This window comes from Ceratotherium simum, chromosome 39, assembly GCF_057802395.1.
Source record: "Ceratotherium simum simum isolate JZ-2026a chromosome 39, ASM5780239v1, whole genome shotgun sequence".
Classification (NCBI taxonomy): Eukaryota; Metazoa; Chordata; class Mammalia; order Perissodactyla; family Rhinocerotidae; genus Ceratotherium; species Ceratotherium simum.
The window spans coordinates 10,624,270-10,635,756 of NC_141938.1; the positions used below are offsets into that span (position 1 = coordinate 10,624,270).

At 52.8% G+C, this 11,487-nt stretch overlaps 1 protein-coding gene across 1 annotated transcript in view; it reads right to left on the bottom strand.

Annotated features, from left to right (window-relative positions):
* The window catches only part of ELAVL1 (ELAV like RNA binding protein 1), a 35,033-nt gene extending 25,473 nt beyond the window's left edge, over positions 1 to 9,560 (bottom strand). Inside the window, exon 1 of the mRNA XM_087426056.1 lies at positions 9,403 to 9,560. The gene's annotated coding sequence lies outside the window, so the exon portion shown is untranslated. The remainder of the gene's footprint in view (positions 1 to 9,402) is intronic.
* Between the last annotated feature and the right edge of the window lie 1,927 nt (positions 9,561 to 11,487).

Below are 11,487 nucleotides of genomic sequence, written 5' to 3' on the forward strand. Positions count from 1 at the left end.
TGAACTGGGCCATAATTAATACCATTCTCACTATCCAGAGTGGGGTGTCCTCTATGCCTGGTAGAAAGTTAACTTTCTAACATAGGAGTCAGCAAACCATGGCCTGCGGGCCAAATTCGGCCCCCTGCCTCTTCTTATAAATAAAGTTTTACTGGCACGTAGCCACTCTCCTTTGTTTATCTATATCTATGGCAGCTTTGGCGCTATAGTGACAGAGTCGAGTAGTTGTGACAGAGACCATATGGCCCACAAAGCTGAAAACATTTACCATCTGGCTCTTTACAGAAAAAGCGTGCCGACCTCTGTTCTAAAATGTGAAAATAGAAAATTTCTAGCAGAAAATCTTTGTGACGCTGGGTGAGGCAGGGATTTCTTAGATACCACACCAAAAGCCCAACCCACCTAAAAGAAATTGATAAACTGAATACCATCAAAATGTAAAACTTTTGCTCCGCGAAAGACACTGCTAGGAAAATTACAATCCATAGACTGGAAGCAAATATTTGCAAATCCCATATCAGAAAGAGGACTTGTATCCAGAACATACTTTTTTTTTTTTAATTAATTAATTAATTATTTATTTTTTTCCTCCAAAGCCCCAGTAGATAGCTGTATGTCATAGTTGCACATCATTCCAGTTGCTGTATGTGGGACGCGGCCTCACCATGGCCGGAGAAGCGGTGTGTCGGTGCGCGCCGGGGATCCGAACCCAGGCCGCCAGCAGCAGGGCATGCGCACCCAACTGCCAAGCCACGGGGCTGGCCCCAGAACATACTTTTTAAAACTCTCAAAAACTTAACAATAGGAAAACAACCCAATTTAAAAAAATGACCAAAGACTGGAATAGACGCTGTCCCAAAGAAGATACACAGATGGCAAAGAAACACATAAAAAGCCGCTCAACGTCATTAGTTATTAGGGAAATGCAAATTAAACGCACACAGATACCACTACCTATTTAGAATGGCTAAAACAGGGGCTGGCCCGGTGGCAAAAGCGGTTAAGCGCATGCGCTCCGCTGCGGCAGCCCAGGGTTCGCCAGTTCGGATCCCAGGCGCGCACTGACACACCGCTTGGCAAGCCATGCTGTGGTGGCGTCCCGTATAAAGTGGAGGAAGGTGGGCATGGATGTTAGCCCAGGGCCAATCTTCCTCAGCAAAAAAAGAGGAGGATTGGCAGATGTTAGCACAGGGCTGATCTCCTCACCAAAAAAAAAAAAAATGGCTAAAACAAAATAAAACGAAAGCAAACAACAACAACAGACAATAATCAAGGTCTGGTGAGGATGTGGACAAACCAGAACTTTCAAGCAATTGCTGGTGTAACCGGAACGATGTTACGGCAGCTTTTGGAAAACAGACGGCCAGTTGCTTCTAGTCAAACACACACTTACCACACCACCCAGAAATCCTACTTCTAGTCTTCACGCAAGAGAAATGAAAACCTGTGCTTATACAAAAAACTATGCACAAACGTAGCAGCTTTATTTATAACCTCCCCAAAACCGGAACAACTCAATGTCCTCCAAGCTGCCAGCGGATAAACTATGGTACACCACACAGTGGAATACTACTCAGCAATAAAAAGGTATTAACTATTCACGCAACTGGTACGAATCTCAAATACGTTCTGCTGAGTGAAAGACACCCGACTTGAAGGCTACATACTGCGTGATTCCATTCTGGAAAAGGCAACACCGTAGGGACAGATGAGTCGTTGCCGGGGCAGGGAGCAGGGGAAGAGCTGATACACAGGGGAGCACGAGGGAATATTTTTGTTTCTTGGGTGATGGAATTTTCCTGTATCCTGATTGTAGTGGTAGTCATGTGATTCTATGCATTTGTCAAAACTCAAAGAACTCTAAACCAAAAAGAGTGAATTAAAAAACACATGTTAAAAGACTTACAAAGTGACCCTTCTGTGTTGCAGCCCTGCTCCACAGCACGCTGGCTCCTCCTGACGCCCAGTCCAGGCTGAGCAGCCCCTGCGGGCCCAGTTCTTGGTCAACTCGGCAACAGCGGAGACACCAAAACCCCAAGAGCACAGTTTCTCAGCGCTCTGGAGCCATTCCACTTGCTCTCCAGGTCCCCTCCTCTGACCTTTTCCAAACCAGCTTCTGTCACCATAGGCTCCGACCACAACTGGGCCTTTGTCACCACCCGACAATCAATGACTCCCAAGTCGTGGCCACCTCTGGCCATCTCTCGGCTCGCCAGGCCCTGTCTCCTCTCACTGAGCGCATCTCCCCACGTGGAAGCCCTGGGGACTCCTCGGGGTCAACACGTTGCGCCCCACCAAGCCAGCTCCTCCTCTCTGGCTTTCCATCGGTGGTGTCACCATCCAGAGGCAGCATGACTTTGCTCAGGGTCAGTCTTCACACTGTTAATAAGCTGTCACTACAGAGCAGTCTCCCGAGGATGAAACACAAGGCCTTTGGTGATGGGCCCCTGCCCGCTTCCCCACCCTGTACTCCCATCCCTCTGGCTTCTTCCCCAGCACACCATAGACCTTCATATTTCAGGTCTTTGTTACGGCTGCTCCCTTCGCAGGGATCGTCCGCCCTCTCCATCACCTCCCCACTTATCTTTGAAGAGTACCCCAGGACAGCAGGTTGCTCTAGCTCCCCGTGCCCATACACCATTGGTGTACACCTTTATTACTGCACAAACCACTCTAACTCGTCATTATTTGCTTTTCTCCCACAACACTGGTGAAAGCCTTGAGGGCCAAGGCTACATCACTGGCACCTAAGGGTCCCCTAGCAGAGGAGACAGACACTGGGTCTCAGACTCACCAGGGAATCATGCGTATTGGGTACATTCTTTTTTTTTGTGAGGAAGATCAGCCCTGTGCTAACATCTGCCAATCCTCCTCTTTTTTTGCTGAAGAAGACTGGCCCTGTGCTAACATCCACGCCCATCTTCCTCCACTTTATGTGGGATGCCGCCACAGCATGGCTTGCCAAGGGGTGCATTGGTGCCCGCCCAGGATCCGAACCGGCGAACCCCAGGCCGCCACAGCGGAGCATGCGCACTTAACCGCTTGCGCCACCGGGCCGGCCCCCAATCCTCCTCTTTTTTGCTGAGGAAGATTGGCCCTGAGCTAATACCCATGCCCATCTTCCTCCACTTTATATGGGACGTCGCCACAGCATGGCTTGACAAGCCGGTGCGTCGGTGCACGCCCGGGATCAGAACCTGTGAACCCCTGGGCCACCGAAGCGGAGTGTGCACACTTAATTGCTGCACCAACGGGCCAGCCCCTGGGTGCATTCTTTCAAAGAAGGGTGGTTGGAAATCGTCTTGATGGTCTATTAATACATTCAGTATCTTACTCTTTTAGGATCATCCCACCCCACCCATCCCACAGAATAAAAGTCAACTGCGGGGAGCAAAAAGGGAAACTTAGTTTAGTGAAGCCATTCCTGCTGACTTGGAAACGTTTCCAGTAACTGGATGTTTCATGGAGAAGTCCTGTTCAGATGATCTCTGAGGGTTTTCAGCCCCATCCCACTATTTTAAATGATCCTGGTGTCTATGTGACTTTGGCGATGCTGTTCACATCAGTAGCACAGTCCTGCACCGCATGACGACGTCTCGGTCAATGATGGACCAAGTATACGACGGTGGTCCTGAAAGATTAGTACCATACAGCCTAGGGGTGTGGTAGGCTATATCACCTAGGTTTGTGTGAATACACTGTGATGTTTGCACAACGACGAAATCAACTAATGACCCATTTCTCAGAATGTGTCCCCGTTGTTAAGCAACACACAGCTGTGTACCTACTACATATACAGAGGAGAGAGATGTATACGAATGACATAAAAATACACATGGGTGGTACTTGCATAAAGCAGCAAGACTGTTTTCGATTAGGCGCCACGAGAATCTGTCTCATCTGAGAGTCCCAGAGCACACTTCCTAAACGACCTGAGCCAGCACAAAACTACAACGGTCAAATGTATCCCCAGGCTCAACACTGACACTTCACACACCAGATGATGGGGCTTGGACTCGATTATTTCTCAGGTCCTTTCCAGATGTAAAATTCTGAGTTCTTCAAGGTAAAAGTCTTAGGAATGTAAGGTCACCCAGGAAACACTCTGGTGCCAGAAGAAAACTGAACGCACCAGCTGACCCAATTAAGAACCTGGATGAGAGGCGAGGGTTCAGGCGGACAGGGGACACATCCTTACTCGCCCTTCCCATGGCCCACGGAGGGCAAAGCTGCCTGGCTTGGGTGGCTCCAGCTAAGTCGCAGCAATTCCATATCTGCCAGGCTGAGAAGCCCGAGGAGGAGCAGATCTGGTATCCGGCCCAGTTGAACTGCTGGTTGGCCTGAGGGGCCCTGAGCAGCTCCACAGCCCTGCTAAGAGTCCTGGCTTCTTTCTGGCTGGCCCAGGTCACTCCAGGCTCTCTCCCAGAACTGCAAGGCAGCCTGGCACAGCAGGAAAGCCCAGGGCCTTTGGAGTCTGTCAGATCTGAGCTCCAATACGAACCCTATGGCCGACCAGCTGAACCACTGTGGGTAAGGCACTTCCTTTCCCGGAGCCTCAGGTTCCGTGGCTGCAAAATGGGGATGTAACCGCCTGCTTCACAGCACGCAGCACAGTTCCTGACACGCAGTAAGTGCCCACCTCGCCACTCGCCTCCAGGCCCACTAGGGAACACTCCGACCCTTTTCCCCTGGGACTCTGGAAATGATCCACACCTTTGAGGCCATTTCTAAAAGGCCCAGATCCCACGGAAACCACGGTGTGGAACACCGTTGCAGCACCCCATGGGAGACCGTGGAAGGTCTCGTTCGTAGTTCCCTGCTCCATCACTCATCAACGGTGCACTTAACCCTGGACGAATCAGCTGGTGTCTCGATTTGTTCACAGAGATCTGAACTGATTCACACCCGTCCCCTTACTCCTACTCCATTAACAAAATCAAGGTGAACCTGTGTGTCCCCCGATCTCCCTGTTTCCAGCTGCAGGACCCTCATCTCCTCTCCTCCGGTCCTCCTCCCCTGAATGGCTTCTTTTGGTGGCACATGCACACCTGTCTCCCAAGCCACCTCTCTCCATCCCCCGCCCCTAAGCAAGCACTACGTTCCGCCAGTTTCACATCTGAGACACGTCTCTCTCCCCCCATCTCTCTGCCGTCATCCTTGTTCACATCCCTGTCACCTCTCGCCTACACTGGCTCCCAAGTGGTCTCCCTGCCACATGACTGTTTCAAACTCAGCGTCACTAAACCCAACTTGGTCTTTTCCCTCCAAATCACCGCTCTTCCTTTGGTTTTCCCGTTTCTGTTCATGGCGACATCAGTCTTGCCATTGGGGTGTTCTGGACTGTTCCCTCTCCTGTGAATCTCTCCTCTGGCATAAATGTCTCTTGGAAGGGTGGCTGGATCCAGTCACTCCTGAGCTCCTTTTAAACCTTTCCTTCCTCCAGCACAGACGGAGTCCCAATCATGCCAGGCATGCAGCAAGGCGCTGGGCATACATTAGATAAAGAAGCAGTCCAGGCCTGGACCCTCAAATTCAGGCCATTACCGGTCACCTCCGTACCCCTTGACGGGTCCCTTGATCCCGCCTCTCTCCCAGAAAAGCAATCTCCCGAGATCACCTCTTGACTGTGCCCAGGAACCCTCAACCACCTGACCCGGACACACTTTTCTAGATTTATCTCCAAGTTCACATTCTTGACCCTCTGCCTGGCCAAACCGGTCCTCTCAGGCTTCCGGACCTCTGTGTGCTCTCCTCCTCTCTGGTTCACTCGGGCCTTTGGCTGCACCTGGGAACTCCTGCCCACGCCTCTCTGATCACGATGACCACCAGCTTTGCCTGACTAACTCCTCCCCCCACGCTGCACCTCCTCCAGCTCTATCGCCACAAACAAAAACCCAACAACAGACAATCACTTCTTTCAACACTCTCCCAGAGCTGTCGTGACCTGCCGCTCCATCCTTTTGTTTAACCTCACGCGTCGACATCTTTTCTCCCCAATTCAGGCTGCAAGTTCCTCGAGGAGGCAATTTCCCGACTTCTCCCTATTCCCCGGTGACGAGGAACAAGAAGTTACGTTCCGTGTTTGCAATCCATGAAAGCGTGATTGGTGCCTTGGCCAATGCGCACGCAGGCTCGGAGTTGACTGGGGATGGACAGTGGTCATATAAGTGAGTCCCCCCAACAGGTCCGGACGTGGACGTGCCTTCTGCCGCCTTCCCGCATCACTGTGGACCCACGCACACACGTTCCAGTCAAGTGATGTGCTTCCTTGTCCACGTCCACATTCTAAATCATTCCTTCTTTGCCTTCTCTGTTTCTCCTAGTGACCATTTTCTCTACCAGTCACTCAGGCAGAGACCCAGAACCATCCACCGCTGTTCTCTTGCTCACGTCCCACACATAAATACCCAGAGTCCTGTGTCTTTTGCCCTCTAACTGTCTCAAACCCATCCCCTCTTTCCCTGCCACCACAGCCCTGGGTCACTTTCGTAACTCTTCTTATCTAAAGGAAAGTAATCACCTCCTCACTGGTTTGCTGGCCTTCAGCTGTATCTCCTCCAACTCTTCCAACTGTGTGCAGACCCGACTCCTTCACTGTGTGGGCTAAAGCCGCCCAGCGGCCACCCCTGGCCTGGCCTGCAGGACAACAGCCAAGCCAGCTGCGTGAGGACAACTGCAACTCCTCACCTCACCTTTCTTGTCCCTGAAGCACCAGACTCCACGTGGTTTCCTGGGTAAACCAAGCTGTTCCCACCACCATGCTTTTGCCTGTGCTGTTCCTGCATCCTGGAAGGCCCTTCTCCACCATCTTTGCCTGACTAACTCCTCCCCCACACGCTTCACCTCCTCCAGGAAGCACTCTGTGATCTCCTTTGCCCACCAAGGCTAGGTTACAGTTCCTTTCCCGTGCTTCCACATCAGCGAGTTGTAACCACCACCGCACTCACCAGAGTGGGCTGAAATGATCTCTGCACACATCCTAATCAACACTGCCTCCCCAGAGCCTCCCACAGGGCCTGGGACACAGCAGGGGAGCAGGGAGAGTTGGTTAGAGGAGGGAAGCAAGACTCACTTCCCTTCTGCAGGCTGGTTTCCTCCGGTCTTCCCCTGACCCGAAGCCTCAGGTGGGCCTCGCTGCTCCACCGCTGCCACCTAGGGGCCAAAGGCAGTAACTGCACTTCTCTCACCATTCAGCATCTAATTTGATTCAATCAATTGAACGGGATAGGGACCAAACGAGGGAACAGCCGATTCCGGTGCGGGTGGACCAAGACTGGCAGTCAGAGGAGGCTTCAGATGGTGAGTGAGCACCGAACTGGGCCACGCAGCACGAGGAGGAGATCTCCAGGTGGAAGAGAACGGCATTCCAGGCAGTGGGAGCAACAGGCAGAGAGGGTCGGAGTTTGGGGTCCACGTGCAGGTGAAATCAGAAACGAAGGGAGGGTTTGAATACACAAGACCTGGGATCCCAAACATTTGCTTTTATGCCACCTAAAGAGGTTAAAGAAATTACTTTGGTTTTTCCCACCCAAAGACTTTTAAATCAGGACTGACAAGAGCAGATCTGTGTTTAAAAAAGACAGCTCTTGCTGGAGTGTGGAAAGAGGATAGATAGAGATGGGAAGCAGGAAGTGAGCGAAGCAATCAAGCAAGCCTCAGGAAGACAGCATTTTCATAATCCTCCTGGTGTTTCACTGGCTGCCCTATGACCTCAGACTCAACCCATCCAAACTGAAATTCTGCCCCCTCAAAACCAGCCCTTCAACATCAACTTTACTTGTTTCCACGTTTTGAGATATTTGTAAATCTCAGCCTCTTGTGGACTTTGAAGTCACAGAATTTTATAACAGATCCCAGCACAGAGCTTTGCCCACAGAAGATGCTCAATGACAACTGAATGGAATTCTTCTTGGGGTCCCCTGGACGCTTGTGATTATAAGACCGGTAAAATCCGGTAGCTAAAAGTAAGGACCGAGTCAGAGGGCCTGCGTTCAAATTCTGCCTGCACCACTTTACTGTGCAAGACTGGTCATATCCAGCGACCCATTTCAGCGTTGGTTTCTTCGTCCCTAAAATGGAAATTACAACAGCACCTGCCACAAGGGCTGGAGATTATTATGTCTGTGAAGCGTCAAGCACAGAGTAAATCCTCACTAAATACTGGCGATTATTTATAACATCATTTATTCAGTGCCTACCACGCACAGGCCCTGCACAAAGCTAGGGGCTTCCCACACCCTTAAATCGGCACAGCAGTATTCTCATCCATCCCATTTTACAGATAAGCAAACTAAGGCATGGTTGAGGTTGGATCCCCCGGCGTCAGAGATGTGACTGGAGGAACTTTTAGTGGAAGATCATTTAGTCCGGTGGTGGTTCTTATACGTGTGTGTGTGTGTGTGTAATACTTTGGGCCATGTCTGAAGACATTTTCTCATCTTCACAACTGGGGGGGGCGGGGATGCTGCCGGCATCTAGTGGGTAGAGGCCAGAGGTGCTGCCCAACATCCTACAATGCACAGGAGAGCCCCCAAGCCCAAGAATTATCACACCCAAAATATCAGTAGTGCCCAGGCTGAGAAACCTTGCTCTAGTCCGACCATCCTCCCCATCTTCCCTCTTCCGGAGCGCTGGCCGTCCAGATCCCACATGAATACTTCCAGAAAGGGGCGCCCTGTCCCTCCAGGGGCAGAGCCTGCAGAAATTCCTCCCCACCTGCCCTGCACACAGTAGGTATGAGAACCCATGTGGACAAGCCCAGCAGCAGAGGACGCCGGAAAAGGAAGGAAGCGCATCCATCCCCCATCGTTCAACTGCGTGCAGTTTATGTTTTCTACACACACACACACACACACACACACACACACTTCACACATCCAAACGTCCCACGCCCCCAAAACAGCTTTGTTCGAGATGGCGTCCAAAAGATCTATTTTCTAGGACTCTCACGCCGACGGAAGGGTCTGCACACTTCTAGAAGGACCTCAGGGCGGCCGCGGTCCTCTGACAAGGACCACAAAAGAATCCGGAGGGCTTCCCGGGGGAGCGAGCCCGTGGGCCGCGACCTCTGCGCGCTGAGGGCGCTCGCCGCGCTCCCTCGCCTCTGGCTTCGCTCTCCCACCCCCAGACCCCCGGCTCCCCAGACCCCCGGGGCCCCGGCCGCCGGGCGCGTGCCCACGCGTGTCCCGCTGGCCCGCCCCTCGCGGCGGCCGAGGAATCGGCCCGGGCCTGTCGCCGGCGCCCACACTGGCCGGCCCCCGCCCGGCCGCGCGCGTCCCCTCCCGCCCGGCGCGGCCTGGGCCTCGGCCGGTGCAGGCCCGCGGGAGCCCGCGGCCCGGCCAGGCGAGCTCAGGCCTGCCGCGGCCTACCCCATCGGGCGCCGCCGGAGGCCCCCCGCCTCACCTGGACGCGGGCGGGCGGGCCCGGGGCTGCTCCGGGGCGGGCGGGCGGCGGCGGCGCGGCGCTAACGGCTCCGCTCGGCCTCGGTAGCGGCGGCGGCGGCAGCGGCGACGGCGACGGCGGCGGCGGGTCCTCCTCAGCGCGCCCGCCCCGCTCCGGCCCGCGGCCCGGCCCCGCCCCCCCGGCGCGCGCGCCCATTGGCCGGCGTCCGCCACGGCGCGCTTCTCATTGGCCGGCGTGGCTGTCGCGGCGCCCCGGGGCGCGCGGCGGAGGCGGGACTTCCGGCCGGCGCCGCCTGCGAGGGGCTCGGCGGCCGGCGGAGACGCGGGTGGCCGGCGATGGCCGCGGAGGGGGCCGGCGGGGGCCCGGCCGGCGGAAGGCGGTGGCCGAAGAGCCGCGCCTCTTGTCGAGCGCGTTCTGTGTGTCCCGCGCCTGTCTGTCTCGCCGCCGCGACCGCCGCGGCCCTGCAAGGTAGGAACGGTCAGCGCGCCAGAGCTGTGGGGACAGGACCGGGGTTCGAATCCCGGCCCCGACGTTTCCGCACTACGTGCCGTTGGGCCGGGGCTGACGTCACCTCGCCGGGCCTCAGTTTCCTTATCTGGGGTGGTGAGGAGGCGGGGCGTGGGACGTGGTCAGCCTTCCGTCAGTGTTGACCATCAGAGCTAGCGGGGTACCAGAGGCCCAGCCTAACATTCATTCATTAAAATTTTGTTGAGCGCTTACTATATGCCAGTCGCTGTATGCACAGCGAGCAGGCAAAAGGACGTGTCCTTTCTGGGCTGACATTCTAAACCAGCGCTGTGCAGTAGAAATATAAGCAAGCTACAAATGTTGACCACATGCATTATTTAAATTTTCTAGTAGCCATGTTAAAGGAGAAAAAAAGTAAAAAGAAACAGGTGATGTTCATTTTAATAATGTTTTATCTAACCCAATTTATGTCCAAAATGTTATTTCAATACATAATCAATAAAAGGTTAAGAGATCTTTTACATTCTTTTCTTTTCCCCCCACACGTCTTTGAAATCTGCTGTGTGTTTGACACTCACAGCACGTCTCAAGTTGGACTGGCTGCTTTGCAAGAGCTCAGCAGCCACACGTTGCCAGTGGCTACTGCACTGGACCGTGCAGTGCTAGATGGGGAGGCAGAAAAGAAATCAAGTGGATTCCACATCAACTAGTGAAAAGTGGTAAGAAGAGAAGTCAGTTGGGAAAAGAGCATGAGGGGTGTGGGGGTTGCAATTTGAAAGAGGGCAGTCGGGAAGGTTGAGAAGATGGCATTTTCAGAAAGACTGGAAGGACCTGACAACACTAAATAAATAATCACGCCATTCATTGTGTAGTGCAGTGTTCATCCAGTAGAACTTTCTGCGATGATGGGCATGTTCTTTATCAGCACGAATTTAGTAGCCACCAGCTCCAAGTGGCTTTCGGGCACTTGTCATGTGGCTGGTGCCACTGAAGAACTGAATTTTTAACGTATTTAAAAGTAAAAATACTTAATTTAAAGAGCCACATAGGGCCAGTGGCTCCCATAGCAGATGGCATAGATTTAGTAGAATGGTGGTAGCTGCTCTGAGCTGAGTAGTATTGCTTGCTAAATGCTTTTATGCAGGTTCTCACATGGAATCCTCAAAATAGCTCTGTGAGAAGGAACTATCATTGTCGCCAGAAGGAATGAATGAAATCCTTCATTCATTCATCTATACTTTATTATTATCATCGATAGACTTTATTTTTTTTAGAAGTTTTAGGGCCGGCTGGTGGCTTAGCGGTTAAGTGCGCGCGCTCCGCTGCTGGCGGCGTGGGTTCGGAACCCCGGGCGCGCACCGACGCACTGCTTCTCCGGCCATGCTGAGGCCGCGTCCCACATGCAGCAACTAGAAGGATGTGTAGCTATGACCTACAACTGTCTACTGGGGCTTTGGGGGAAAAATAAATAAATAAATAAAATTATAAAAACAAAAAGAAGTTTTAGATTTACAGAAATATTGCAAAGTACAGAATGACCATTTTCCCCGCACCCAGTTTTCCCTATTAGTTACATCTTTTATTAGTATGATACATTTGTTATATTTAACGAACCGA